We start from the raw sequence: 26,504 nt of genomic DNA, 5'->3' as shown, positions 1-26,504 counted from the left end.
TGGTTTAGTGGTACTGAATTCTCTTAACTTTTGCTTGTCTGAAAAGCTTTTTATTTCTCCATCAACTTTGAATGAGATCCTTGCCAGGTACAGTAATCTTGGTTGTAAATTTTTCCCTTTCAGTACTTTAAATATATCCTGCCATTCCCTTCTGGCCTGAAGAGTTTCTGCTGAAAGATCAGCTGTTAAGTGTATGGGGTTTCTCTTGTATGTTACTTGTTGCTTCCCCTTTTTCCTTTTAATATTCTTTCTTTGTGTTTGGTCTTTGTTAGTTTGATTAGTATGTGTCTTGGCGTGTTTCTCCTTGCGTTTATCCTGTATGGGACTCTTTGTGCCTCTTGGACTTGATTGAATATTTCCTTTTCCATGTTGGGGAAATTTTCAACTCTAATTTATTCAAAAATTTTCTCATACTCTTTCTTTTTCTTTTCTTCTTCTGGGACCCCTATAATTTGAATGTTGGTGCATTTGATATTGTCCCAGAGATATCTGAGACTATTCTCAGTTCTTTTCATTCTTTTTACTTTATTCTGCTCTTCAGAAGTTATTTCCACCATTTTATCTTTCAGCTCACTGATTCTTTCTTCTGCTTCAGATATTCTGCTATTGATTCCTTCTACAGTATTTTTAACTTCAGTAATTGTGTTGTTTGTCTCTGCATATTTATTCTTTAATTCTTCTAGGCCTTTGTTAATTGATTCTTGCATTTTCTCCATTTTGTTTTCAAGATTTTGGATCATCTTTACTATCGTTATTCTGAATTCTTTTCCAGGTAGTTTGCCTACTTCCTCTTCATTTATTTGGACATCTGTGTTTCTAGTTTGTTCCTTCATTTGTGTAGTATTTCTCTGCCTTTTCATTTTTTTTTTAACTTAATGTGTTTGAGGTCTTCTTTTCCCAGGCTTCAAGGTTGAATTCTTTCTTCCTTTTGGTTTCTGGCCTCCTAAGGTTGGTCCAGTGGTTTGTGTAGGCTTTATATAGGGTGAGATTTGTGCTGAGTTTTTGTTTGTTTGATTTTCCTCTGATGAGAAAGGCTGAGTGAGGTGGTAATCCTGTCTGCTGATGACTGGGTTTGTGCTTTTGTTTTGTTTGTTGTTTAGATAAGGTGTCCTGTACAGGGTGCTACTGGTGGTTGGGTCTTGTATTGCAGTGGTTTCCTTTGTGTGAGTTCTCACTATTTGATACCCCCTTAGGGTTAGTTCTCCAGTAGTCTAGGGTCTTGGAGTCAGTGCTCCCACTCCAAAGGCTCAGGGCTTGATCTCGAGTTTTGTGTGGGTCTATATATTCTTTTCCGTTGGTCAGGTACGCCTGTCCACTCTCAGCTGGTGTTCTGCATGTACTTCTGTGTCTGAAGGTGTATTCTTGATGTATCCGTGGAGAGAGATGTACTCTGTGTCCACCTACTCCTCCACCATCTTGTTCTCAATAGATTTCATTTTTAAGGCTATAATTCTTATGTAAAAGAGATGCTTCATCAATTTGACTGTATGAAACATTTTTTTTGAAAATCTACTTGGTGATTAGATTGCATCAAGATGGTGGAGGAGTAAGATGTGGCGCTTACCTCCTCCCACAAAATACACCAAAAATACATTGACATGTGGATTGGTTCTCACAGAACATCTACTTAACCCTAGCAGAAGACCTCAGACTTCCAGAGGTGTGCTAAAATCTCTACATAACTATGGGGTTGGCTGAGGTCTTTGTTGGGATGCAGTGCAGCTCGGTTCACACAGGTGCTGATCCATAGGGTACCCCCTTGGAGAAACAATTTGCACTTTATAACTGGACAGGAAATCTTTTGGTGAGCAAGAGGGCAAAAGGAAATGAAGGCCAGTGGCGTGACCATGGCAGAGGCCCCCGGTTACTCTCGAGACCACCTCAGCCCCAAACCACCGTGACCACCTAACAAGACTGCCTTTCCCGCAGAGTCTCTACTGGTTCTCTTATGATGACAGAATTTATAGCACAAATGGAATTCTCCTGCCATGATATGGTCTGGCACTGTGTGGTAACACCAGTGACCAGGAGACACCAATGAAAAGGACGTGTGTGTTTACATCAGTGTCCATATATCTCATATAAAATGGGTCACTAACGAGCACGTAACCCAGACAAGCATAGTGACACAAGGTCGATTTTTGGAAGGAGCTAAAGAAAAGTGTGAGAAGGAAATGTGTACTATACACAACCTGAGCTGTGAGCTGAACTGCAGGAGAAATACAAAGCCTGTGTTGGAAAGATGAGCTGGCTATAAAAAGGGAGCAATGGGGACAGGGTAGAGACTAAGACTGAGAGTAGGAGTGGTTAATGCGAAGTGTGGGAAAAAATTCTTTTCGCCATACTAATAGCTTTGCATTATTATTGATTTATAAGTATCCATTAGATTTACTAGAGTCATTACTGAGCATGAGTATGACATACTCCTTTGTAAGCTGAGGGCCCCCCTACCCATGGCTTATTAATCTAATATCAGTAACAGAGTCTCCAGCATGAGTCATAACCCAGAGTACTTTCCTGCACGGGAAGGAGCAGGAGAGGAGCTGGCATCGGGCATATTTCATGGAAAATACTGAGAACCTCAGGAAGTGTATACAGACCTGCCTGGAGCTGGGGAAAGACACCCAAGCTAGAGTGGGAATAAAAGAGTGTCAATTAAGCAGAGTTACTATCCCAATTAAGCAACTGTCATGGCCATTAAGAAACTCAAATGAATTTGCTCTGTGATGTTCAGTGAGCTTGCCTGGTGACGGCCTGATTAAGTGCATTCACTGATCAGGGCACTGTAGTGATTATTAATATTTCTCAGGTCTTCCATGCCTCTCTGAGTGCTCTGGGAATGACCATTGGCATGGATCCTTGAATGAATGAAGATGATTCTGGAAATGAAAAGGACATCACAGTCAAAGGGAAACATTCAAATGGCCAGAACAGGTCTTGTTGAAACTGCTGACACAGCTAGCTGCCTAAGCTTTTCTTGGGATTCTGGGCCATTCCCTCTCTCTGGCCATCTCATGTCTTGTGATCTAAACAGCTCTCAGGGGTTCTTTGGTCAAACAGGCTGGCCCTGCTTCCTTCTTTTGCTTGGCTGGCAACTCTCACATAGACTTCAATGGCAAAAAGCTGTCATCAGTTCATAAAAGGATCAAACACCTTAAGATGTTGTATACAAGTCCCAGTGATGTTTTCAAATACACTTCCTTTCCTAGTTCCTCATAGATAACCTTTTGGCATGCAGTGAAGTAATTTGGAAGGCAGATAGCCAGTCCTGGTTTGAGGGAAGTTTTTCCACCCACTAGTTGTCATCATACATAGCTTGGTTGGAGAGACATCTCATCAATGGAACCTTGTAATATTCCTGTTAGCCACCTTCCTTTTCCTAGGGAACAGCGGTCAAGGGAAGGTCTTTCAAAAGAGGCCAATTGTCAAGGCTGGGGCTTACTTTCAAGTCTGCCATCACAGTTCTTATTAACTATTTCTCTCCAAAGAGAAGCAAAAGAAAACACAGCTTTCCATGATGGTTATTCTTTTCATGCCAGCCTTGTTCCTAGCAGAAGAGTTTTCCAACTCTGAAGCTAAATATTTGTTGAGTGTTTAAAGAAGACTTAGAAGATAAAGAATGAGAAGAATATTTTGCTGCCATCCTATCCATGGCTAGTGGGGCTTTCTTGCTCTCTGGGACAGGAGATAGAGGATGGATGAGCTGGCTTGGGAAAGAGGAGACTGACCCACTATTCAGAGAATCACAGTCTCTGGTCAGACTGTGGAAAACTTCTTCTAAAGCTTCTTTTGAGACCCTGAAGCTTTTCTCCATGGGGTTCCTCCTGTGAACCATGAAACAGAACGTGACTTGAATGACTATATTCTCAGTTCTCCCAAAAATAGCAGAGAGCTTGTGTTATTCTGGCAGGTGCAAGAGAAGAGAAGTTAGTGGTATGGGGAAGTGGTATCTCTTCCAGCAATTAGGCCTTAATTCCATCTTGAAACTGGCTGATGAAGATTGTAAGAGAAACACCACACCTAAAGGCCTGGAGTCAGAGGAGCTAGATAAAATGGCCTTTTTAAGAAGCACAGATGATTAATGTGCTTTAAAAATAAATGCATGTGCTTAAAATTTATCTTTCACAGTCGCAAAGTTTGCGGAAACTTTTTTTCAGATGAATCCAAGAAAAACTCCAGAAGTCTCTCAAAGCCCTAGATCGGAGGGTCACAACAAAAGGAAGCAAAAATTGCTCCACTTTGGATTCAAATGACCAAAAATGAGCTCATTTCCCAAAGTAATAACTCCACATCAAATGTGTTAATTTCTCCTTCTTTCTCACAACAAACATTTTGTAGGTCTCTATCTGGGTGATGGTGTTAGGGACCTAAATGTCTTCGCTGTAAGGTAGACACTGTGTCAAGGCATCCACAGTCAACACAGGGAGGACAGGCATATAGGATGGCTCTGGGAATGCGAGACAGATGGATGCGAGAGATATTCAGAAAATAGAATCCTTATGAGTTGATAATCAGATGGATTGGTAGATTGGAGAGAGGTGCTAATTTTGGGTGGGTAGCTTTTCTAGGCCTTAAATGGGAAATATATATGAGGTGGAATTGAGTTGTGGTTGTGACTGCTGTGGTTGTTACTGTCATGTGGGTGGGGGTGAGATGGTGATGATGCGCTCAGCATTGGAAGAATTTGAGGTCTGGGTAAGGGATCCAAGTGAAGCAACAGTGAACAGCTGGACACAGGGCTGGGTCTTTGAAAGGAATCTCATCAGGAGATGCAGATCTGAGAGTTCCTAGAAGTTGTGGAATATGTATAGCTCATTCATGGGGGATGTGTTCACTGAGGAAAGGTCTTCATTTTTGTGAACTTGAGAAGCAAAGCTACATTTGTGATAGAAGCATTTGTCCTGCACATTCAGAAGATGACATAAATGCAGCCATCAGAGGGATTCTTGGCCTTGATTCTGACCCAAGGAAATTTTGCAGGCTTGTTGCTTTAGGTACCAAATCCAACAGCTTTGGCACTTTGCTTCGACACAACTCCTTTTTCTCCCTTCAAATACTATAATTCTCTAGTTTTCCCCAAGCTCTTGACTTCCCTGAGAGAGACCAAAAAGCCATCTGTGTTCCAATATGTTCTCTTTGCAAATCCACTTGATTTTGCGGCCCATTGCAGGAGGAGATTAAGTAGGAAGACCAGTCGAGAGATTTTTAACATAAATTAACCATCCATATAGCCAAAAATTTGTGAGTCCTCAAAGTTAAAAATATCTGCATCAATTCTTTTGAAAAAAGAGACAAATACGATGATAGGAAATTTTAAACCATTACACAGAGAAGTATGCATGACAAATACTGAAATACTGCATTTATTGAAAATAATCAAGAAAATAATGTAATGTGAAAAGCAAAATCTACCACAGAGAAAAAGAAGAGGTCATAATATAGTTACTTTCACCTAGGTAAATGAGTGAGGAAATTATTAGTAATAATATTCAAAATTATATGTAATAATTTGTTCAGAAAAATCAATGAGCCATGCAGACTAAAATAGCAGTTATTTATAAATGAGGCAAAATACTTAACTCCAATATCTTCATAAATGTATTGCACCTCAGAGAGGATTCCTAACTACCGAGGGACCCAAATATTGTACTGCCCTGGGTGAAAGGGAAGAAGTTTTGTGAGAAGTTGTACATAGTTTGGCAGTTAAGAAGTTGGGCCTTAGAGTCAGACTGGCTGGATTCAGATCCCTGCCCCACGGCCTGATTGTGGGCAAATTACTTTTCCAAGTCTCCATTTTCTCATCTATAAAACAGGTATAACATTAGAACTTTTGGTTAGTGCCAGTATAAGAAATAAACGAGATAACATGGAGTCTGGGATGTAGTTTAATAAATATTATGAGGCCATGATGATGATGTTGACTGAGCAGTATATTTTTGCTTGTTTTTTTTTTTTTAATGAATTTTTACTGGAGGATAATTGATTTTTGGGCTTCCCTTGTAGCTCAGTTGGTAAAGAATCTCCCTGCAGTGCAAGAGACCTGGGTTTGATCCCTGGGTTGTGAAGATCCCCTGGAGAAGGAAATGGCAACCCACTCCAGTATCCTTGCCTGGAAAATCTCATGAACAGAGGAGCCTGGTGGGCTGTAGTCCATGGGGTTGCAGAGAGTCGGGCACGACTGAGCGACTAACGCACAACACAATTGATTTACAATGTTGTGTTAGTTCTGCTGTACAGCAAAGTGAATCAGTTATGTTGTTGTTGTTCAGTTGCTCAGTCATGTCCAACTCTTTGCCACCCCATGGACTGCAGCATGCCAGGCTTCCCTGTCCACCACCATCTCCCAGAGCTTTCTCAAACTCATGTCCACTGAGTCAGTGATGCCATCCAACCAACTTTCCCTCTGTTGTCCCCTTCTCCTCCTGCCTTCAATCTTTCCCAGCATCAGGGTCTTTTCTAATGAGTAAGCTCTTCAAATCAGGTGGCCAAAGAATATCCACTCATTTTTAGATTCCTTTCCCATTTGGTCATTACAGAGTATTGAGTAGAGTTCCTTGTGCTATACAGTAGGCTCTTATTAATTATCTATTTTATATATAGTAGTGTGTATATATGGAGAAGGAAATGGCAACCCACTCCAGTATTCTTGCCTAGAGAATCCTGTGGACAGAGGAGCCAGGTGGGCTGCTGTCCATAGGGTCGCACAGAGTTGGACACGACTGAAGTGACTCAGCATGCATGCATGCATTGGAGAAGGAAATGGCAACCACTCCAATATTCTTGCCTGGAGAATCCCAGGGACGGAGGAGCCTGATGGGCTGCCGGCTATGGGGTCGCACAGAGTCGGACAAGACTGAAGTGGCTTAGCAGAAGCAGCAGCAGTGTGCATATGTTAATCTCAACCTCCCACTTTTTCCCTTTGGTAACCATAAGTTTGTTTTCTACATCTGTGACTCTGTTTTGTAAATAAGTTCATTGCATCATTTTTTAGATTCCACATATAAGTGATATCATTTGGTATTTGTTTTCCTCCATCTGACTTACTTCACTCAGTATGATAATCTCTAGGTCCATCCATACCACTGCAATGGCATTATTTTGTTCTTTTTTATGGCTGAGTAATATTCCACTGTATAGATATATCGTATCTTCTTTACCCATTCATCTGCTTATGGACATTTACATTGCTTCCATGTCCTGGCTCTTGTAAACAGTGCTGCAGTGAACACCGAGGTGCGTGTATCTTTTCAAATTATGGTTTTCTCTGGATATATGCCCAGGAGTGGGATTGCTGGGTCATATGGTAGCTCTATTTTTAGTTTGTCAAGGAACCTCCATACTGCTCTCCGTTGTGGCTGTACCAATTTACATTCCCACCAAGAGTATGAGAGGATTCCCTTAGACTGAGAAGGATTTTGAATTGAGATATGACTCAAAACCACATATTACTAAAACAGGACATTGAGGAACATTACTTAAACATAGTATTTTTACAACATGATACCGATGGAGAGTCAGAGCTGCTGCATATGGCTGCACAATTCCTGGGGCTCACAGAGCCTTAATTTATGCTGTCTCTACTCAGAAAGTAACCCACAGGGACAAGGACTTCCCTTTTTGTCCCTCCTTAAATTAAAAAATGTTGCCTTTTACCATTGTATCTCAGAATGCCGAAGCCTGTATGTAACTCTCATTTCTGCCACTTTACTAAGCCACAGATCCCAAATAAATGCCTCCAGGGGCCAGGCAGTTAAAGAAACACCAGGTGAACTGAGCTGGTGAGCATCAAAGCAGAGAAGACATACTCACTGAAAGGTATTCACAGTCGAATGATTTTGAAACACTGCCTATCCCAAATAAAACATCTGGAGGGCTCCACATGCTAACCAGCTATGTGGCCTTGCTTGAGTCACTTCATCTAAGTTTTCTTAATTTAGCAAAATGAAAGATGGGACCAGTCTTTTACTGAGACTCAGAAGTGATGATCACAGAGACTCAGGGATTCAGCTCTTGTTCAGGCTTCTCAGTCTGTCCCCAGAAATCATCATCTCCTGAGTCAGAGGAAAGATGCTGGTCTGAGAAAGAACAGACTGTTCTCCAGGAGCGGCCCATCTCCCTTTCCCCACTGCTCCATTACATGCTCTCCTATTTATTTGAGCATAGATTTTAAAATGGTTTAAATAATATCTATTTGTTGTAAAATACAGCATTTGAGAAATACAGAGAAGCATAAAGGAGAAAAAGTCATGCCTCTAAGTGTACACACATACATACTTTGTTTTCCTCTGGTACACACTCAAATACAAGTTACAAGAAATTGGGGCCAATCTGTAAATGTTTGGCTATACTATATCTTTTGTGGTTAATATTTTCAATACATTTTAAAATTTAAATAAATATTTCAGTTTAGAATCATTTACAGAAAAGTTGCTCAGATAGTACAGAGAATTTCCATATAGTCTTCACCCATTTCCTCTGTTGCTAACATCTTACGTTACTATGGTAGCTTTGTCACAACTAATCAAACAACATTGATAGATTACTAGTTACTAAACTTCATACTCTATTCACATTTCACTAATTTTTCCCTAATGTCCTTTTTCTGGTTTGGGACTCCCTTCAGAATATCACATTACATTTAGTTTTCATGTCTCTTGTTTTCTTTTTGGCTATGACAGAGTCTCAGACTGGTCTTTTTTTCTCCCCCTATGGCCTTGACATCAAACGAATAGTGGTCAGGTATTTTGTAGGATGTCCTGGAACTTTGATTTTTCTGATTTTTTTTTCATGGTGCGATTAAGATAATGCATTTGGGGGAAGAAGATCATGAACGTGAAGTCCCATTCTCATCACATAATGTCAGAAGTACATGCTTCAACAGGACTTATTAGTGGTAATGATAACTTTGATCACCTGGTTGAAGAAGTGTTTGCCAGATTTCTTCATGGTAAAATTACCTTCCCCCTCTTTTCTTATTCTTCTTTTTGTAAGGAAGTCACTAAGCACAGCTCACTCAAGAGGTGAGTCAAGCTTCACTATCTTGAAGTAGGAGAATCTACACAAATTATTGGGAATTTTTCTGTACAGAAGGTTTGTCTCTTCATTTATTTCCTTGTTTAGTCATTTATTTGCATCAGAATGGACTCAAGGATATTTATTGTAAATTTTGAATTATAATCCAATATGACATTATCTATTTAATTGCTCACATTGTTGCAGTTTTTCCTCCTGAGTACTTTTTCAGATTGGCTCCTACATCTCTCTGATATGCTTACATCCTTTGAGCTTTCTGAGCACTGCAAAAATCTTCCCAGTTCATTTCATGTCCCAGTCCTAGAATCAGCCAGTTCTCCTGGGAGCCCTATTCTTTTTCTTTTTTTGGATAATCATATTAGAAACCAAGATTATCTAGGTGGGCTCAGTGTAATCACAAGGGCTTTCTATGAGAGACACAGGAAGACTCAGGGTCACTGGAGGAGGCAATGTGATGATGTAAGTAGAGGCTGGAGTGATATAATTTGAAGGTGGAGGAAGCTGTCAAGGAACACAGGCAGCCACCAGGAGCTGAAAAATGCAAACAAATGGCATCTCCTCTCAGAGCCTAGGAAATCAGCCACGTGAAACCTTGACATTAGCCCAGTGAGATTGATTCCAGACTTCCGATCTCTAGAACTGTAAGTTTGTGTTGTTTAAGTCACTTTTTTAAAAGAGGAAGAACCACTGTGGCTGAAAAGGCAAAACCAAGAAGAAGTTTCAGGGAGACTATACTGTTCATGCTAGCATATTTACTGCTGCTCAACCTGAGGCCAGAGATTAGTCTGAAGGTACCTGTGCCTGTTTGATAACTCCCTGGCAAAGAGTGGATCACTCAAACTGCTGTTGAACGTAAGTCTGCAGCTACCACTGCCCAGAGTACCAGAAATAAGGGGGATGGAAAATAAATTTCAGTTTAGAAGTGCATTAGTTCTGGCTTCTAGAATGAAACACCATAGATTTCATTACTCAAACAATATTCTCACATTTTTGGAGGTTGGAAAGTCCAAGATCAAGGTGCCAGCCAATTTGGTTACAGGTGAGAACCCTCTTCCTGGCTTGTAGGTGGTCACCTTCTTTTTGTATCTTGATTCACATGATAGAGAGAGGGAAGTCTCAGTTTAGTTCACTCGTTCAGTCGTGTCCAACTCTTTGCGACCCCGTGAATCGCAGCACACCAGGCCTCCCTGTCTATCACCAACTCCCGGAGTTTACTCAAACTCTTGTCCATTGAGTCGGTGATGCCATCTAACCATCTTGTCCTCTGTCGCCCCCTTCTCCTCCTGCCTTCAATCTTTCCCAGCATCAGGGTCTTTTCCAGTGAGTCAGCTTTTCGCATCAGGTGGCCAAAGTGTTGGAGTTTCAGTTTCCTCTTTAAGGACACTAATCTAATCACGGGGGTCCCACCCTCATGACCATATCTAAACCTATTACCTCTCCAAGGCCCTGCCTCTAAATACCATCAAATTGGAAGCTGGGGTGTTTTTTTTTCTTAACTTTTTATTTCGTATTGGAGTGCAACTGATTAACAATGTTGTGATAGTTTTAGGTGGACAGCAAAGGGACTTAGCCATATATATACATGTATCCATTCTCTGGGATGGATACAAGTCCTAACAAGTCTATAATAATAACAAATGTAATAGTAAGATTTAAGGATTAAGTTTAAGAGATTTAGAGTAGATTCCACCCCATGAAAATGGTAAAATGAAGAGAATGAAATTACATTTAATGTTTATTGAACATTTTCTCTGTGCCAAATGCTTTTAGTTGTACTTTTCCAATCAATTCTCACAAAAAAAGTTCTATAAAGTAGACATGTCCCTATTTATTTATTTTACTTTCCCCATTTTAGAGATGAAGAAATGGAGATGTAGATAGGCTAAACAACTTGCCCAGTTGTTTAGGTTAAACTCTTGCCCTTGCAAAGAGTTGGACACAACTGAATGACTGAACTGAACTGAGAGCTCAGTTGCTAAACAACTTATAATCCCTTATATGTCAAAGAAAAGTTGCAGAATTAGGAGATGGTCTGAACCTCCATAAAACCATCATGAGGAAGGCCATTGGAAGCCTAGTGTTTTCAGGGTGAAAGGGACCTTAAAGACCACCCATGTCCTTACTGTAAGAAGAAGGAAATGAAAACCCAGTGCCTGACATCACTCAGTTATTCAACAATTTATTTCAGGACCAGAACCAAAACTCAGGCTTGTCTACCTCAAGTCCAGTGCAGTTTCTACAGTTCTACAGACGCTATTGGAGAGAGTGAGATTCGCTTTCTGATGATTCCTATCCACGGTATACTTGCCTATACCCTAAAGGCAGACCTACAGCAAACAGCATATACATGTGTTCAAGCCAGTCCCCTTCCTGAGATGAATCCCAGAAGACTTCCTGGGAGCCCATTTCAATCTCATCCTACCTTCCATGTATCTTCCTTCCCTTAAATCTTCTTCAATGTACTTGCCTCTACCCTCAACAGGTCCTCTGAGCAGGTGGTTCAAGGAAAATGTTGGGGGGAGGTGGGGCGCAGAGAGGAAGGTGAAGTAGGTAAATAAGACAGAGAATACTCCACCAAGGGAGAATGTCTGTGACCATCCCAAAGATGAAAGAACTTAAAAAACATGTTCTGAGCACAGATGACAACGTACAAGTTAACTTGAAGCTTCTTACAAGGCCTACTGAAAGGATTGTGTTTATTTGGGTGTTTATAGTCTGGCATCTTACTTTAAAAAAAATGATCCTTATTATTTTACAGTCACACATCATAATCCCTTATAATGTCAAATAAAAGGAAAATAATAATACCTTGTGTTTATATATTGTTTTACAGCTCACTAAGCACTTTTACAACCATGATCTCTTTTAATCCTTACAGTAATGTTGTGAAGTAGCCAAAGAAGGTTATTATTAATCCCCATTTTACAGATGAGGAAACTGAGGTTCAGAGAGAGTAAATGAACTTGCTCCATATCGCTCAGCTAGGAAGGAGGGGCCAAACTGGACTCTACAGCTGGGGACAGAGGAGTACTCTGAATGAAAAGGATCACTGAAGCACCAAGTGTGGCCAGGAGTAGAAATTTTTTTCTGCTTTACCAACTCAGGATTCAAACCAAGTTTCCAGTTTGACTACTGAAAGAGACTTCGAAGGCATAGTGACATGATGCAAACAACATACAGAGGGATTAGGAGATGACAGTTCTCTACAAATGGGGACTGGGGTATACAGCTTCAAGACAGACACAATTGTATAACATCATTGCTATAAAAAAGGAAGGTATGAGTGCTAATGAAATGAAAGCCTTAGAAAGGTCACAGAGAGCCAAACAACTTGAACTCTGCTTTTGCCTACTCAGAAAACAATTTTAAAGTGAAGAAAGGAAAGAAAAATGGAAATGATGAAAAATAGCAAAACAGAAAGACATTCCTGGAACTCTTTCTACCAAATATAACCAAGTATTTCTAATCTCCTTACAAGACATACACAAATAATTTCAGAAGAATTAAGCATACACGTACTTTCAGGCTCAGCTGTTGGTGAATATTTACATAATTTTGGAGTATAGGAAGTTATAAAGCATAAAATCAAGACAAAAATCATTAGGAAAAGATTTATAGATACGATTATACAAAATTCAAACACTTCTCTCTTAAGTCAAAATAAAAGGAAATGTTATAAACAAAATTACAAGTGAAAAAGGACAAACTGAAAAATATTTGGAAAATATGTTAATGTTTTCATTTAAAAAACTCTAATGAATTTATGATAGTAATAATAACAATAATAAAATGAATTCCACATTTGAGAAATATGGGCTTGGAACCTGTCAGAAAAAAATTATATAGAGAGAGCCAGGAAGCATATGATAATATGTTTTACCCTTATTTCTTAGTTATACCAATTCACACCAAAACATTTTACTGATGTGGAACATGTTATAATGAGTGTATAAGAGAGGTTGCTAAATTTTATTTCAGTATCATTCTTTTTTAAAAAATAAGCCTCCATATTCTTGAAGAACAATGGTACTCAGACATTAGCAGTGGTTACCTCTAGACAGAAAAATATGGATACTTTAAATGTACAGTATCTTTTCTTTTTTCTTATTTAATTTTTAAAGTAATGAACATGAATTACTTTTGTAATAAAGAAACCAAATTGGCCATTACACCTGTAAGCAGGGATGTAATTTCTCATTATGCTATTGTTTCTACTTAAAAATCACATTTAACTTACAGCATTTAGATTTTTCAACCCCCATTTCAAGAGCACATTCTGCCATGAAATGGAAAGACTTTGTGCCCTTCATTTGGATAAATAATTTGAGTTGGCTTATTCCCCACCTGCCCTTCAGGGTAATTTGCATAGTTACCTCCTGGCCTCTTCCATATAATTACAAGGAAAAGAAGTACCTTGATTATTATATAAACAAACAGCATAATCATATACGGTATCTTCTGAAATTTGGGATGTTGCCTATTTTTATTTTGGAGCGAATATTAGATTGACATCTATTCTGTATATGCTACATTAGAAACTTAGAACTTCTGAATAAACCACCCACAGGGTCAGATGTAGACTCTAATGCAATAGATTTTTTTCCCTGTTTGGACCCTTCTTCAGTAATCTTGCCCCAGGTGTCCTCTCATGCTTAGCTCCATTACCAAGTATAACTGGCTATCCATACTGTTGTTTAGCCAGATACAGATCATGAAAGCGAGAAAACTCTCCCATCATCAGCCAAGGGACACTTCAGTCGTGTCTGACTCTGTGCGACCCCATGGACCATAGCCCGCCAGACTCCTCTGTCCATGGGATTCTCCAGGTAAGAATACTGGAGTGAGCTGTCATTCCCTCCTACAAGGGATCTTCCCAACCCCAGGATCGAACCTGCGTCTCAATGTCTCCTGCATTGGCAAGCAGGTTCTTTACCACTAGCGCCAAAAGGACACTACTGGAACCCAAATCAAAGGCAGTGTCACAGAACTTTATTTTCTGTCTCATATATTCCAGAAAGTGAGATCATACTCACTGGAGAAGAGGGATAATCTTTAGGAGTCTGAAATTCTGAGACTTTGTTATCTGTGGCCCCTCCTGGAAGGCACTTTGGTAGTTTCACTTCATCTTAGAGAACATCATGGTAGCATAGATTTTATATACCCAACCTGTTATGTTTCTGGTACCACAAGAGTAAAGAAAAAATTTTTGGTAGAGAAGGCTTCATTATGTTGTATATATATGAAGAGCACATGGTTGAAGTAGAAATGGCTCTGCTACTGCTGGCTCATGTACGTGGTAGGTGACTGTGTCCTGGGGCTACTAGGCACGGCCCCTTCTTCTGGCCAGATCCCCTGAACACTCCCATAAATGGGAAATACCTTTCCTGGGTGACAGTGGTTTCTCCGCCTCCAGATACCCGTCTGTGTACACACACGCCTGTTCACATAGGCCCCTATGAGGGTCTCATTTAGAATCCAGGTTGAAATGTTCTCTGGAGTTAGGAAGAACCTGGCCAGTAGCAGTGGAAGATATTTCACAATAATAACGATGATGCCACCTTGCACTTTTCATCTTCAAAGCACTTTAAAAACAGTAATTAATTCCCATAAAATTCATGAGGCAAGTAAGTAAACACCATTATCCCCATTTTATGGTTGGAGAAACTGAGGGGGAAATAACCAAGCAAATGGCCCCAGGCCCAGAAGAGACAGTGTCAGGGCAGGGATGAGAGGGCAGGAGCTCCTGGTATCTGCTCGTCCCCTCAGGCTCACACTACCAGACCCAAGTCAGGGAAAAGTGGCCGTGGAGCCTCCCCTAGCAGGCCAGGTTCTGGCCTCACTGCCCAGGGAGATGAATGCGGCTATTCATCGCGTGGGCAGTTTGTGGGCATTCACTTCAAGATCCTTGCAAAATAACAACGACAAAAACCCTATTGAGGCTCCTTTCTCCTCGGACCACGTATTTCCTGAGTTTTTCCTTGAAAATCAGGGGATGTGTGGTACACACACGCCCTCAGGAAGCAGGATTATTCAGCCCACCCTACAATTCCTGGGCGGCTGCATTCAGAAATGTGACCACAGACCAGGCTGTGCGGCAGGAACCTTCCACGGGGCTTCTGGCAGGGCTCCTTCACGAGACATTTAAGAGCCATCTGGCTGGCTTCACCCTGGAACACTTGTCTGGCTGCCTCCTCTCCGTGGGCCCCCTGACTCCCTGTGTTCAAGATGGACACATCTCAAGTAGCTGGCAATTAGACCAAAACCTTACTTCAATGCTGACGGAGACCGGCCTGGGGAAAAGCCAACTTGAAATGAAAATGGCGTATCAGGGAGGGACCTAGTCTCAGGGGAATGAAAGGTGCTGATCAAACGACTGCACCACCCCTGACTCGAATTTTACCCAGACCACCCTGCTAGTCAGTGGTGGTATCATCCCTGAGGACCCCAGGATGGATCCAACAGGGCTCTCCAATTCTTCCACCTGCCAAAATAACACTGCCACTGATTCCCTCCTCTGCACATCCACTCCCACCACTTCAGAGTTCCTTCAACAGCCTGAAGGTTGCCGTGACCACCCACCTCACGTTTGTGGCACATGTAGAAGCTGCTGCTTTAAGCGTTATCTAGATGGTGGTGGTGTCCTGCCCTGGCCCCTAATGAAAGCTAATTGCCTTTGAAGTGCTGAACCAAAGGTAACAGACAGTTACCCCAGTCAGCCCCATCCTCCTACCCTGGCTCAACCTTTTGCCTCCCACCTGGCGCACCCTGCAGAGCTGTAGAGAAAGGGACACTTTCCCTCTGCTGCTCTCCCTGGTTCTTCGGGGAGACCAGACCCAGGGAAGTTTGGAGGGTCTCAGAAAAGTATTGGCCCAGAGAACACAGTAAGGGCGCCCAGGAAAATAGAGGGCGGATGCACAGCAGTGGGAGTCCCAGCCCTCAGGGCCCTCAGAGAGAGGCCTTTGATCTCCCCGTGGCATTTCATTGGCTGACCAGGGATGGCAGTGTGTTGGTCCCAACCACCTCACCCGCGTCTCATCTGCTGAAACAGGTGGATTTAGTAAAGCATAGGTTTATGCAGTTCATACACGGTCTTTCAGCGAGAATGAAATACCTCCAGGCAGCAGACCTATTGAATGAGACCAGTGTCCTGAACATGTAAATGACATGAATCCGACAAGATGACACCGTGGTCAGGAGTGGCCATCCTGTGCAAAAATTGAACAATCCTAAAAATCACCCCCAAAGCCTGAACAGCATGGTTACAATAATGCTCTGGTCCTTTGGTTTCCGGGGCAGACAAAATCCCCCCCTTTGACCAAACAGTACACGCAGCCCACAGGACGGATTCTTTATCTGCCTTGGAACGGCCACCACTTCCCCTGGCGCTCCGCGCCCCCTGCAGCCCCACGGCTGGGCGTGTTCCTGACTCGGGCATCACCCACGCCCGCTCCCTCCGCGCTGACATGCTCCAGGTGAGCGCTGAGAGGAGCGCTGAGCCGCTCACCACATGAAAGCGGGAGCCCAGCTCGCTGCCAGAGCGCTGGCTGCGCAGCAACGAGGCACGTCACACCTTGGATTTTGAAGTTCAAAAATAGATCGACAATGTTGATACTTTAGGGGGACGGTGGGTGGGAGTTGAATTTCTGTTTCTCCAACTCTGTAATTAATTTATCCAGCAAGGAGGCTCTAATGATGCCAGGAAGAGAAAAGAACCCCTGGAGGGGCTGTCTGTGGCTTTTCCTCAGAATGATTGGGTACTGTTGGGTTGGGGCTGCAGCAGAGATGTGAATGAACTCAAAACTCTATGTGTGTGTGTGTGTCTGTACACAGAATATATGGGATGAGTGTGATGTGTGTGCTATGTGTTTCTATGTGTGTGACCTGACTGTAGTGTTGTGTCTGTGTGCTCTGGTGTGATGGGTATATCTACCAGTGGTGTGTGTGTGAAAGTGGTATGGTGTGAGTATATGTGGTGTGAGAATGTAAAGTTTGGCATGTGTGTGCTATAGTGTGTGTGTGTTTACATGTGGTACGTGTGCAGTGTGGGTGTGTGATGCTTATAGTGTATGGTGTGTGTACTCTGTGAGAATCTGAGGTAGTGTGTATGCAGTATGTATGGGGCAAGTGTCCTGTATATATGTGTGTGAAGCATAAGTGTATGGTGTGTAAACATGCATGATGTAAGGGGTGAAGTGTGATATGAGTGTGCTGTAATGTGTGCGTTGCTTTTATGTATGTGAGGTGTGGTGTGTGGATCATATATGTGTGGGGGGCATACATATGAGATGAAGGGTGTGAGGTTTGGTATGTGTGTTCCGTAGGGTGTGTGGGCTGTATGTGGTATGTATATCTGGTGTGTGGTGTCTTTATGTGTGTGGTGTACACATGTGATACGAAGGTGTGAGGTGTGGTATATGTGCTACCTGGGTATAGAGGTGTGTGGTGTGTGTCATTAATACAAGTTGTATATATGTGTGTGGTGTGTATTATGTGTAGTTTGTCTCAGTGTGTGTATTTTATGTGTGGGATGTCCTTGAGTGTGTGTGTGTGTGTGTGAGAGAGAGAGCATGTGTGTGAGAGACGTGAGCGCGGGTCAGCCGGCAAGCACTTGTGCAGGCAGGCCCGGCCCTCGTCTTTGATGTGAGCGCGGAGGTATCCTGGCAGCTGGCTCTGTGTCCCGACACTTGCTGGAGAGCTAAAGCCCAACGAAGGAAAAAAGAAAGCGCTGCTAACGCACCACGCCCTAAGCCCCTCGGGGAAGGGTTTGAATCGCTTAGCTGGGATCCTACCAAGCTTCGGCCTGCCCCTGGCTGTACCTTCGCTGAACTTGATCTTGTCTGTGGGAGGCCCGGGCGCTGGAGGAGGGGCAGGCAGGAGGCCATCCTGCCGAGGTTCTGCCCCTCAGGAGGCCGGCGCTCCAGCCTCCGCTGTGATGTCTGTAAAACTTACATAGCAAGGTGCTCCTCTGGTGTGAGAATTTCATACAAAACGCCGCACTGCTGCTGTTTCCCACCCTCGCCTTCAATGAGGGTGTGAGTTTCCTCCTCACTTGGGAGGATTCTTTGGCTTTCCTTGGCTTTGGAGCTTTCTAAAAACACCCTAAAACCTTTGGAGGTTTCCTAAAAACACCCATCTCACCTAAAAACACCCATCTCTAAAGCTCAGAAGGAATTGGCAAACAATAGACTTGATGACTTCTTTTTTTCTGTTTCTAGCACCAGTGGATAGGGCCTGAGGACAGGAACTCAGCTCTCTCATCTCTGCCGGCAGGAAAGCGAGGGAACAGAAATTCCCTGAGGCTTTCATTCCAACCAGACCCCAGGGCCAATGCTTTGCCATGGGGGAATGGTTAAGGGCATGGACTTTGACTTCTGCGTATCACTACTGTGTGACCTTGGACAAATTACTTCTCTGAGCCTGAGTGATTTCAAATCTCTAAATTAGAGCTAATAGTAGTACCTCATTCATAGGATTATTTGAGGATTAAGTGATATAATGAATAATAAACTCTAGCATGGTGCCTAGCACACAGTAAGCCATAAATATGCTTTATAAGATAATTCCTCCATTCCCCTGGGTAGGTATGATAACCCATAAAGAAAGAGGCTCAGACAGGTCACACAGCTAATAAGTGGTGGGTCTGCCATTCACGCACAACCATACTGCTAGCACCCCGTGTGGCCACGCTTGTTGCCTTCTACCGCGACTGCATCAAGCTGCCTGCCCTTGAGACCTCTCCCCGGGGGACTGCTGAGTGTCACAAACACTATCATACAGTTGTCCTTTAGTCTAGAAAATATTTTAGGAAGAAGCCTGGGAAGAAAGAAGACAGCACCATGGACTGACAACATGAGGCCACTTCCTTCAGTAGGAGCTGAAAAGTGTGTTTGTAGATTGGTAGAATCCTACATGATATTTTGGGGATAAAGAATTTGTTACTAAGGAAAAACACACGTGAGAGCTAGACTCCATGATTACATTCGCTCAGAACAGAGTCCACTAGAGTCTCTCAGGCCTCCATGCCTTCGCACAGGCTGTTCCCTCTGAAGAAGGCCCTTCCTCCTCCCTCTACCACCACCTCCACCGCCCAACTCCCTGCTCCCTCACACTTTGAATATACCTCTCTTGCAGTAGTTAGCACCTGAATCTAACTAGTTGTTTATGTCTGTTTCCTGCCCCTGGATTATGCATGCCTGGGGACAGGTGCCCTGTCCCACTCACCCATGTTCCACTCCCCTGGCAAGGGCGCCTGATGAGAAAGCACACCAGCATTCGCAGAGCGCCGTCATTTGCTGAAACAACATGCATGCGGTGTCCGTGGCACTGACATTATCCAGGTGCCATGCTGACACTTCAGGTACAGAGCGAAATGAGGCACAGGCTCAGGGCTGTGGGTACTGCATCACCAGGGTGTCCATAGGAGAGAAACCACTTCAAGTGTTTACAGCAAAGGGAACATAATGCAGACAAATGGTTTTCACAGGTGTTAGAGGCTCTAAGAAGCCAAACAGAAGAAAAGAGAAACCAGAAATTAGCAACAGGTGGGAGCCGCTGACGGTACCAGGAGACAAAGACAGGAGGTGACGATTCCCAGAGCCCAGGAGCAGAGGCAACCTGAAAGGGAGACTGTCCTGGGAGTGGGTGCCACCAAGGGGACACAGACAGCAGGGCCTTCTGCCCTCCAGTCTTGGGCCAGCTCCCCCACTGGCTTCTCCCAGCTCCAAGGCAGCTGGTCTGGGAGCCTGGCAAGTGCCTCCTACCAGGTCAGCCTCTCTGGTGCAGAGCAGAGCCTGGGGAGAGGGAGAAGAACGAGACCATACAGGTATGCTGCACCCATGGGAGGAAGGCCACTCTGGAGGGAATGCAGGGCCAGGCCAAGGATGGGCTGAAGGAGGGAAAGCCAGAGCCAGGTAAGCTCGCTGCTTTCAGGGCAAGAAGGTAGGTTAGTTGCCATGTGTTTTTCTTTGCCACAAATTTAGTGGCATAAAACAATATACATTTATTTTCTCTAGTTACTTTGGGTCAGGAGCCCAAGCATGATTTAGCTGGATTCTTGTTCAGGGTCTCAAGTGGCTGCAGTCAAGGTGTTGACTGAGCTATGTTTTCATCTAGAGACTCGACTGGGGGAACATCCACCTCAAAGTTCACGCAGGCTGTTGGCAGAATCAATTCCTTATGGCTGTATGACTGAGGGCCCAGCTTTTTGCTAGTTGTCATGGGCTAAGTCACTTCAGTCATGTCCGACTCTTTGTGACCCCAAGGACTGTAGCCTGCCAAGCTCCTCTATCGGTGGGATTCTCCAGGCAAGAATACTGGAGGGGGTTTGTCAGGGGAGTGTGAAGTTTCCTCGGTTCTGTCTCGTCTCAACAAAAGTTTGAAGTGACGGACGTTAAAGCCCTTGGCGTGTCACATCTCTCGGACAGACCATCTTATAGCTCTCGGCTCTCAGACAGACCGTGTTATAGCTCTCAGACAGATCAGTGTTACAGCTCCGTGTTACAGCTCAGTTTTATTTAGAGAATGAAAGGAAAATACATCCTTGAGGCATGAGGGCATGCTGACCCAAAAGATGCAAAGAGAAAAGAGAGAGAGAGACAGAGAGCGTGCGGGGGGGAGAGAGACCCCCGACCCTTTGGCTCTTTTTGTATGTTTTTTTTCCCCTGCCCCTGGGCCTGCTCTATGTAAATTGGGCTAGCCAGGAGTGCTGTTTGTTTTACCTGAGGTCCTTTGTTCTATTTTCGCAGGCTTTTCCCTTCCTTGTCTTTCAGCCACCACCATTCCGGACTCCTTTTCCCTATTCTAACTACCTAACAGGTTGCCATGCCCTCCTCCAGGAGATCTTCTAGACCCAGGGACTGAACCCACATCTCTTATATCTCCTGCATTAGCAGGCAGGTTCTTTACCATGAGCACCTTCTGGGAAGCCCCATGATAGTTGTCAGCTGGAACCATTCTTAGGTCCTAGAGCTAACATTGCTGTTGGCAGCTACATGGGCTCTTTCAATGGGGGCCATTTACTTGATGAAGCCCACAAGGAGCATCTCTAACTCCAGTTTGCTGAGAGGGAGTCTCTTATAGCATAACATAGTCACACGTATGACATCCCCTCACTTTGCTATACGGGTTGGGAGCCTGCACTCGATGAGAGGGGGTTACACAAAGACATGAACTCTAGAGATGTGATCATTGGGGTCACCAAGGGTCTGTACATCGTACACTTGATCTCTGCATACTTTGGTTCTGGTTTTCTTCTTCTGCAGGTCTAAATTTAAGAGTACTCACTAAAGAATGAATCAATAGGAACAGTCATATGAATCCTCTGTCATCTGACTTAGAAAATTAGCAATAAAATCCACAGACATTGCAATTAGTGAAAGCTCAGAGATACTACAAAAATTTGCTAAAACATATCCCATGTCAAATTAACCTTACCTTTTTCTCACTATCTAAATGCATCTTAAAACTTTAGTATTTTGAAAACCTTTTGACCAATAAAATCCAGTTCTAGGAATTTATTCAAAGAAAATTATCACAGACATGTGCAAAGATTTAGCTATAGGGATGATCACCTCAGCACTGACAATAAATGCAAAATAAAAAAACAAAAAACCTCAAACTACAAACAATTATTTAACAATAGGATATTAACTAGTTAGGCTATGATACATTCTTACAATAGAATATGATGACTCTTTTGAATATGATGTGGAAGAATATTGAAATGCATGAAAAATTGTTAACTACATAATAGTGATTTAGTACTACTAAAAAGAGGGAAAGGTCTTAACACATACCCCATGACTCGATTTTGTTTTTGTTTTGCTTTAGCATATATAGGCATGGATAAATGACTGGAAAGATTTACACAAAATTGTGACAATATCTTTGGATAATGAAATTAGATGTAACTTTTCTTTGCCTTAGTTTATTCTCTAGATTTTCTACCATAAACATTTATCACTTTTACAGTAAGAAAAACATTAACTTAAAAATATCTAAGTTTCCACAATCAGATATCAGGAACAAAGGGTGTATTGGAAGCAATCTAAAAAACTGGAGAAAGAGGTAACTTTGGGTCATGGTTCTCCTATTTGGTGACACTGTTACCTCAAGCAAATCACTGTCTCACTAACCTTGGTTGACTCGTATGTCATGAAAACACCATTGTCTCTGGCTAAAAGCAGTGTCTACTGTAATGATTAAGACAATGTGTGGGAAAGTACTTGCTAAATAGTAAAGCATGAGTAACAGAGCGTTTTTCCCTTTGACTTTCAAAGGAAATAAGATCCACCATACCAAGAGAGGTATGAGGAAGGATCTGGTGGTTAAAGTTGTTGCTGAATGTTACTCCACGGTGGAGTTTTCTCCAAAAGCCTACATTCGGTTACAGTCTCTCTTGGTGTCTGGGTGTGTGTCTGCATGTGTGTCTTGCTTACCATTAGCTGCCAGCATGGTCTTGAGGCTGTCAATTTCCTCTCTGACTTTAGCTCCTACCGTAAGCTTGTAAGGGAAACATTATGTTATGCTTACAGATTTCTTACCAGGCTCTCTAGGGCTTTTACAAGCTCGAACATCCTATGATTTGGAGAATCACTGACTCAATGGACATGAATTTGAGCAAACTCTGGGAGATAGTGAAGGACAGGGAGGCCTGGCATGCTGAAGTTCATGGGGTCACAAAGAGTTAGACATGACTTAGCAACCGAACACACACAACACGTATGTTCCTAAGTGCAGAACAGCCAAAGAAAATGGGGAATATTAGGAGTCAGGTTTCCTCTTTGAGGAGATTGCTGTCCAGGCTGGTTACATTCCTAGGAGAGGAAAGACTGAAGGATTTTTGATGACACATTACATCAGTGATATAACAGCATACCTCCTGAAGTCCTGTTGTGCTGGCATGAGTGGTGGCTTTGGAGAACACAACGAAGAATGTGAGGTCTAGCATCAGACCGGCCTGGGTTCAAATCCCAACTTGGGCTCACCATCTTGTGATCTTAGCAAGTTATTTCACCTTTCTAAGCCTTGGTTTCCTCTATTAGCTCGAAGTCTCATAGGACTTTTACCTTACCTTTGGGAATAATTAAGAGCTAGTAGTACAGTGTTTGGCACATAGTGGATGTTCAGTAACCAGTAAATTTAATTACTATTTGGAGTTCATTGGAATAAAGCAGTAGGAGAATATTCTTGGTTTAATCTAGCTCTTTATTTCTCCTGGCTCACCAGAGGAGATCACCATCTAAAATGTGTCCTTGTCATGGTTTAAGTGTCCTTTGGTGATGCCCAAGTTTTCCAGGGTCAGCTTTTTAGTCACTGACTACACTCAAGGGTTCAACTGTCAAATTCTGAATTTGTGGGGAAGGAATGTGTTAAGATATCATCTGGTTGTAAGTAGTTCCAGCAGGTGAGAGTTTGTTTCTGTCCATATAAAGACGTTTTCTTGAGTTTCCTAATGATATTCTTGTGTGAGTTTTTCTACAGATATTCAGAAGATGTGTGATTCAGATGGTAAAGAATCTGCCCTCAATGCGGGAGAACTAGGTTTGATCCCTGGGTCAGGAAGATCCCCTGGAGAAGGGAATGGCTACCCACTCCAGTATTCTTGCCTGGAGAATCTGATGAACAGAGGAGCTTGGCAGGCTACAGTCCGTGGGGGTCACAAAGAATCGGACACAACAGAGTGACTAAGCACCATATATCCAACCACCCTTGACACTTTCTGTCAGGGATTGTGTTGAGATATCTGAGATACTCTTTGTGGAATAAAATTATATTTAATAATCTTGGGAGCTAAAGGTTTTGGGGTGAGTTTCTCTTTAGAAAAGCTAAATTGAAGATTTCCCTCTCTAAAAAACTGAACTCAATTTATTTCCTAAATACCAGGGTTGCTTGTGCCAAGAAACTTTTTTTAAACATGGGGAAGTGCAGAAAAGATTTTCTTTAAGTAATCATAAGTGAATGTGGTTTACTTTTTTAAAATTTTATTAACTTGTTTCCTTCCATTAGAAAAGTAATACATGTTCCTGTTCAGAAATTTATTTTCAAACAATTCATAAGGAAATAAAATGGAAAGAGTCCTGTCTTCACCACCCCATGACCCTCAGAGGAACACATCCATCTCCCCAGAAGCAATCTCTGTTAAACTGGGCACACAGCCTGCTAGAATTTGAGGAGCTTATACACATGATAGGGGCTTCCCTGGTGGCTCAGAGGGTAAAACGTCTGCCTGCAGTGCAGGAGACCTGGGTTCAATCCCTGGGTGGGGAAGATCCCCTGGAGAAGGAAATGGCAACCCACTCCAGTATTCTCGCCTGGAGAATCCCATGGACAGGGAAGCCTGGTAAGCTACAGTCCATGGGGTCGCAAAGAGTCGGGCACGACTGAGCAACTTCACTCACTTCATACACATGATACAATATTTTGATTTTAACTAAACTTTTTAAATTTGATATAATTGCAGATTTATGTGCAGTTTCAGGAGATAATATTGAGAGAGGCTATGTGCCCTTTGGGTCTTCCCAGTTGGCACTAGTAATAAAGAACCCACTTGCCAATGCAGGAGACATAAAAGATGTGGGTTTGACCCCTGGGTTGGGAAGATCCGCTGAAGCAGGGCATGGCAACCCACTCCAGTATTCTTGCCTGGAGAATCCCATGGACAGAGGAGCCTGATGGGCTACAGTCTATCGGGTCTCAAAGAGTCGGACACAACTGAAGTGACTTAGCACACAGCACACACACAGGTACCCTTTACCAAGTTTCCCCCAATGGTAACATCTTGCAAAACCGTAATGCAATATCACAGCCAGGAGGCTGGATACAGTCTGTCAAGAGACAGAACATTCCATATCCACAAGAATCCCTCATATGGCCCTTTTATAGCCAAATCCACTTTCCTCCTATAACTACCCCTTCATTAACCCCTGGCAATTGCTGTGTTCGCCACTTGCATACTTCCATCATTTCAAAATGTCATATAGGGACTTCCCTGGTGGTCCAGTGGTTTAGACTTCGTCTTCCAGTGCAAGGGGTATGGGTTCAATCACTGGTCAGGAAGCTAAGATTCTACATGCCTCAGGGCCAAAAAACCAAAGCATGAAAGGGAAGCAATATGGTAACAAATTGAATAAAGACATTAAAAATGGTCCACATCAAAAGAAAAAAAAAATACACTTCATGTAATGGAATTACACAGTAAATGACATTTGGGGGCTGGCTTTTGCACTCAGCATAATTTCCTGGAGATTCATCCAGGTTGTTGAGTGAATGACTAGTTTGTACCTTGATTATTGCTGAGTGGTAGTCCATGGTATGGTTATACCACAGTTGGTTATTTATCTGTCAAAGGACATCTGAGTTGCTTCCAGATTGGGGTTTTTACAAATGAAGCTGTTATAAACATTTATGTACAGGTTGTTATGTGAACACAAGTTATCATTTCTCTGGGATAAATGCCCAGAAGTGTAATTGCTGGGTCATATGGTAGGGCCGGCAATGAAGAAACACTTTGTAAAATAAAATTATATTTCATAATGGGTGGATCTTGTGAGCTAAAGGTTTTGATTTCCATCGGAAAAAATGGAAATTGGAATTGTTTTCCACTCACTGTAGGTTAGGTTTTGTTCCTCTTGGGTTGTTTTCAAGGTTTTTCCTTTGCTTCAGAAGTTTGATGGTGATGTGTCTTGGTATAGATTTCTTTGGAGATTCTATTTGAGCTTCATTCAGCTTCTTGAATCTATAGACTTATGTCTTTTACCAAATTTGGGAAGTTTTCATCTTTTTTTCTCCTCTCCTGGAACACTGCTAACAGAAATATTAGATTTTTACATATAGTTACATGAGGTCCTTAAGGCTCTGTTCTTTTTTGTTTATTGCCCAGTCTATTTTTCCTCTGTTGTTCAGAATAGATATTTCCTTATTGATTGAGCTTTAGGTTCGTTGATTCTTCACCCAGGCCCCTCCATTCTGCTGTTGAACTTATCCATAGAGTTTGGCTGTTGTTGGCTATTGTATTTTTCATTTCTAAATTTCCATTTGGTTCATTTTCACATTTTCTATTTCATTGCAAAGAGCTTCTGTTTTTTATTTGTTTTACGCATTTTCATAATTGCTCACTGAAATATTTTTATGATGGCTCCTTTAAAAATTATGTCAAATAAGTCTAACAGCTGTGTCATTTCAGTGTTGGCATCTGTTGATTGTCTTATATTATTCGATTTGAAATCTTACTGGATCTTGATTTTCACTGGAAGTGATTTTCTAATAAAGATAAAGGAGAAAGATAGTGATTTTTAAAATCAAAACCTAGGCATTAGATGAGACTCTGGGTCTTATTTAAGCATCTAGTTTAGCTGCCTGTGACTCCTCTCTGGCATGGGTAGAGGGAGCATTGCCTTTTTACTACCCAGGGGAGTAGACATCCAAGCTTCCCTCTTGGCCTCTATTGATAGTCCTAATTACTACTGGGCAGA

General features: G+C 42.5%; 1 protein-coding gene across 3 annotated transcripts in view; it reads right to left on the bottom strand.

Moving 5' to 3' along the window:
• Positions 1-23,992: 23,992 nt before the first annotated feature.
• Positions 23,993-26,504, bottom strand: part of LOC145531651 (uncharacterized) — a 213,527-nt gene continuing 211,015 nt past the window's right edge. For 2 of the 3 annotated variants that reach the window (XR_014072818.1, XR_014072791.1), the window contains exon 3: positions 23,993-26,292. The gene's annotated coding sequence lies outside the window, so the exon portion shown is untranslated. The remainder of the gene's footprint in view (positions 26,293-26,504) is intronic. The other variant, XR_014072768.1, reaches the window with a different exon arrangement.

Source organism: Giraffa tippelskirchi, chromosome 1, assembly GCF_054371585.1.
Source record: "Giraffa tippelskirchi isolate mGirTip1 chromosome 1, T2T-mGirTip1v1.2.pri, whole genome shotgun sequence".
Classification (NCBI taxonomy): domain Eukaryota; kingdom Metazoa; phylum Chordata; class Mammalia; order Artiodactyla; family Giraffidae; genus Giraffa; species Giraffa tippelskirchi.
The sequence above is the reverse complement of the archived record's forward strand: the minus strand, read 5'-3'. Positions and strand labels throughout refer to the sequence as shown.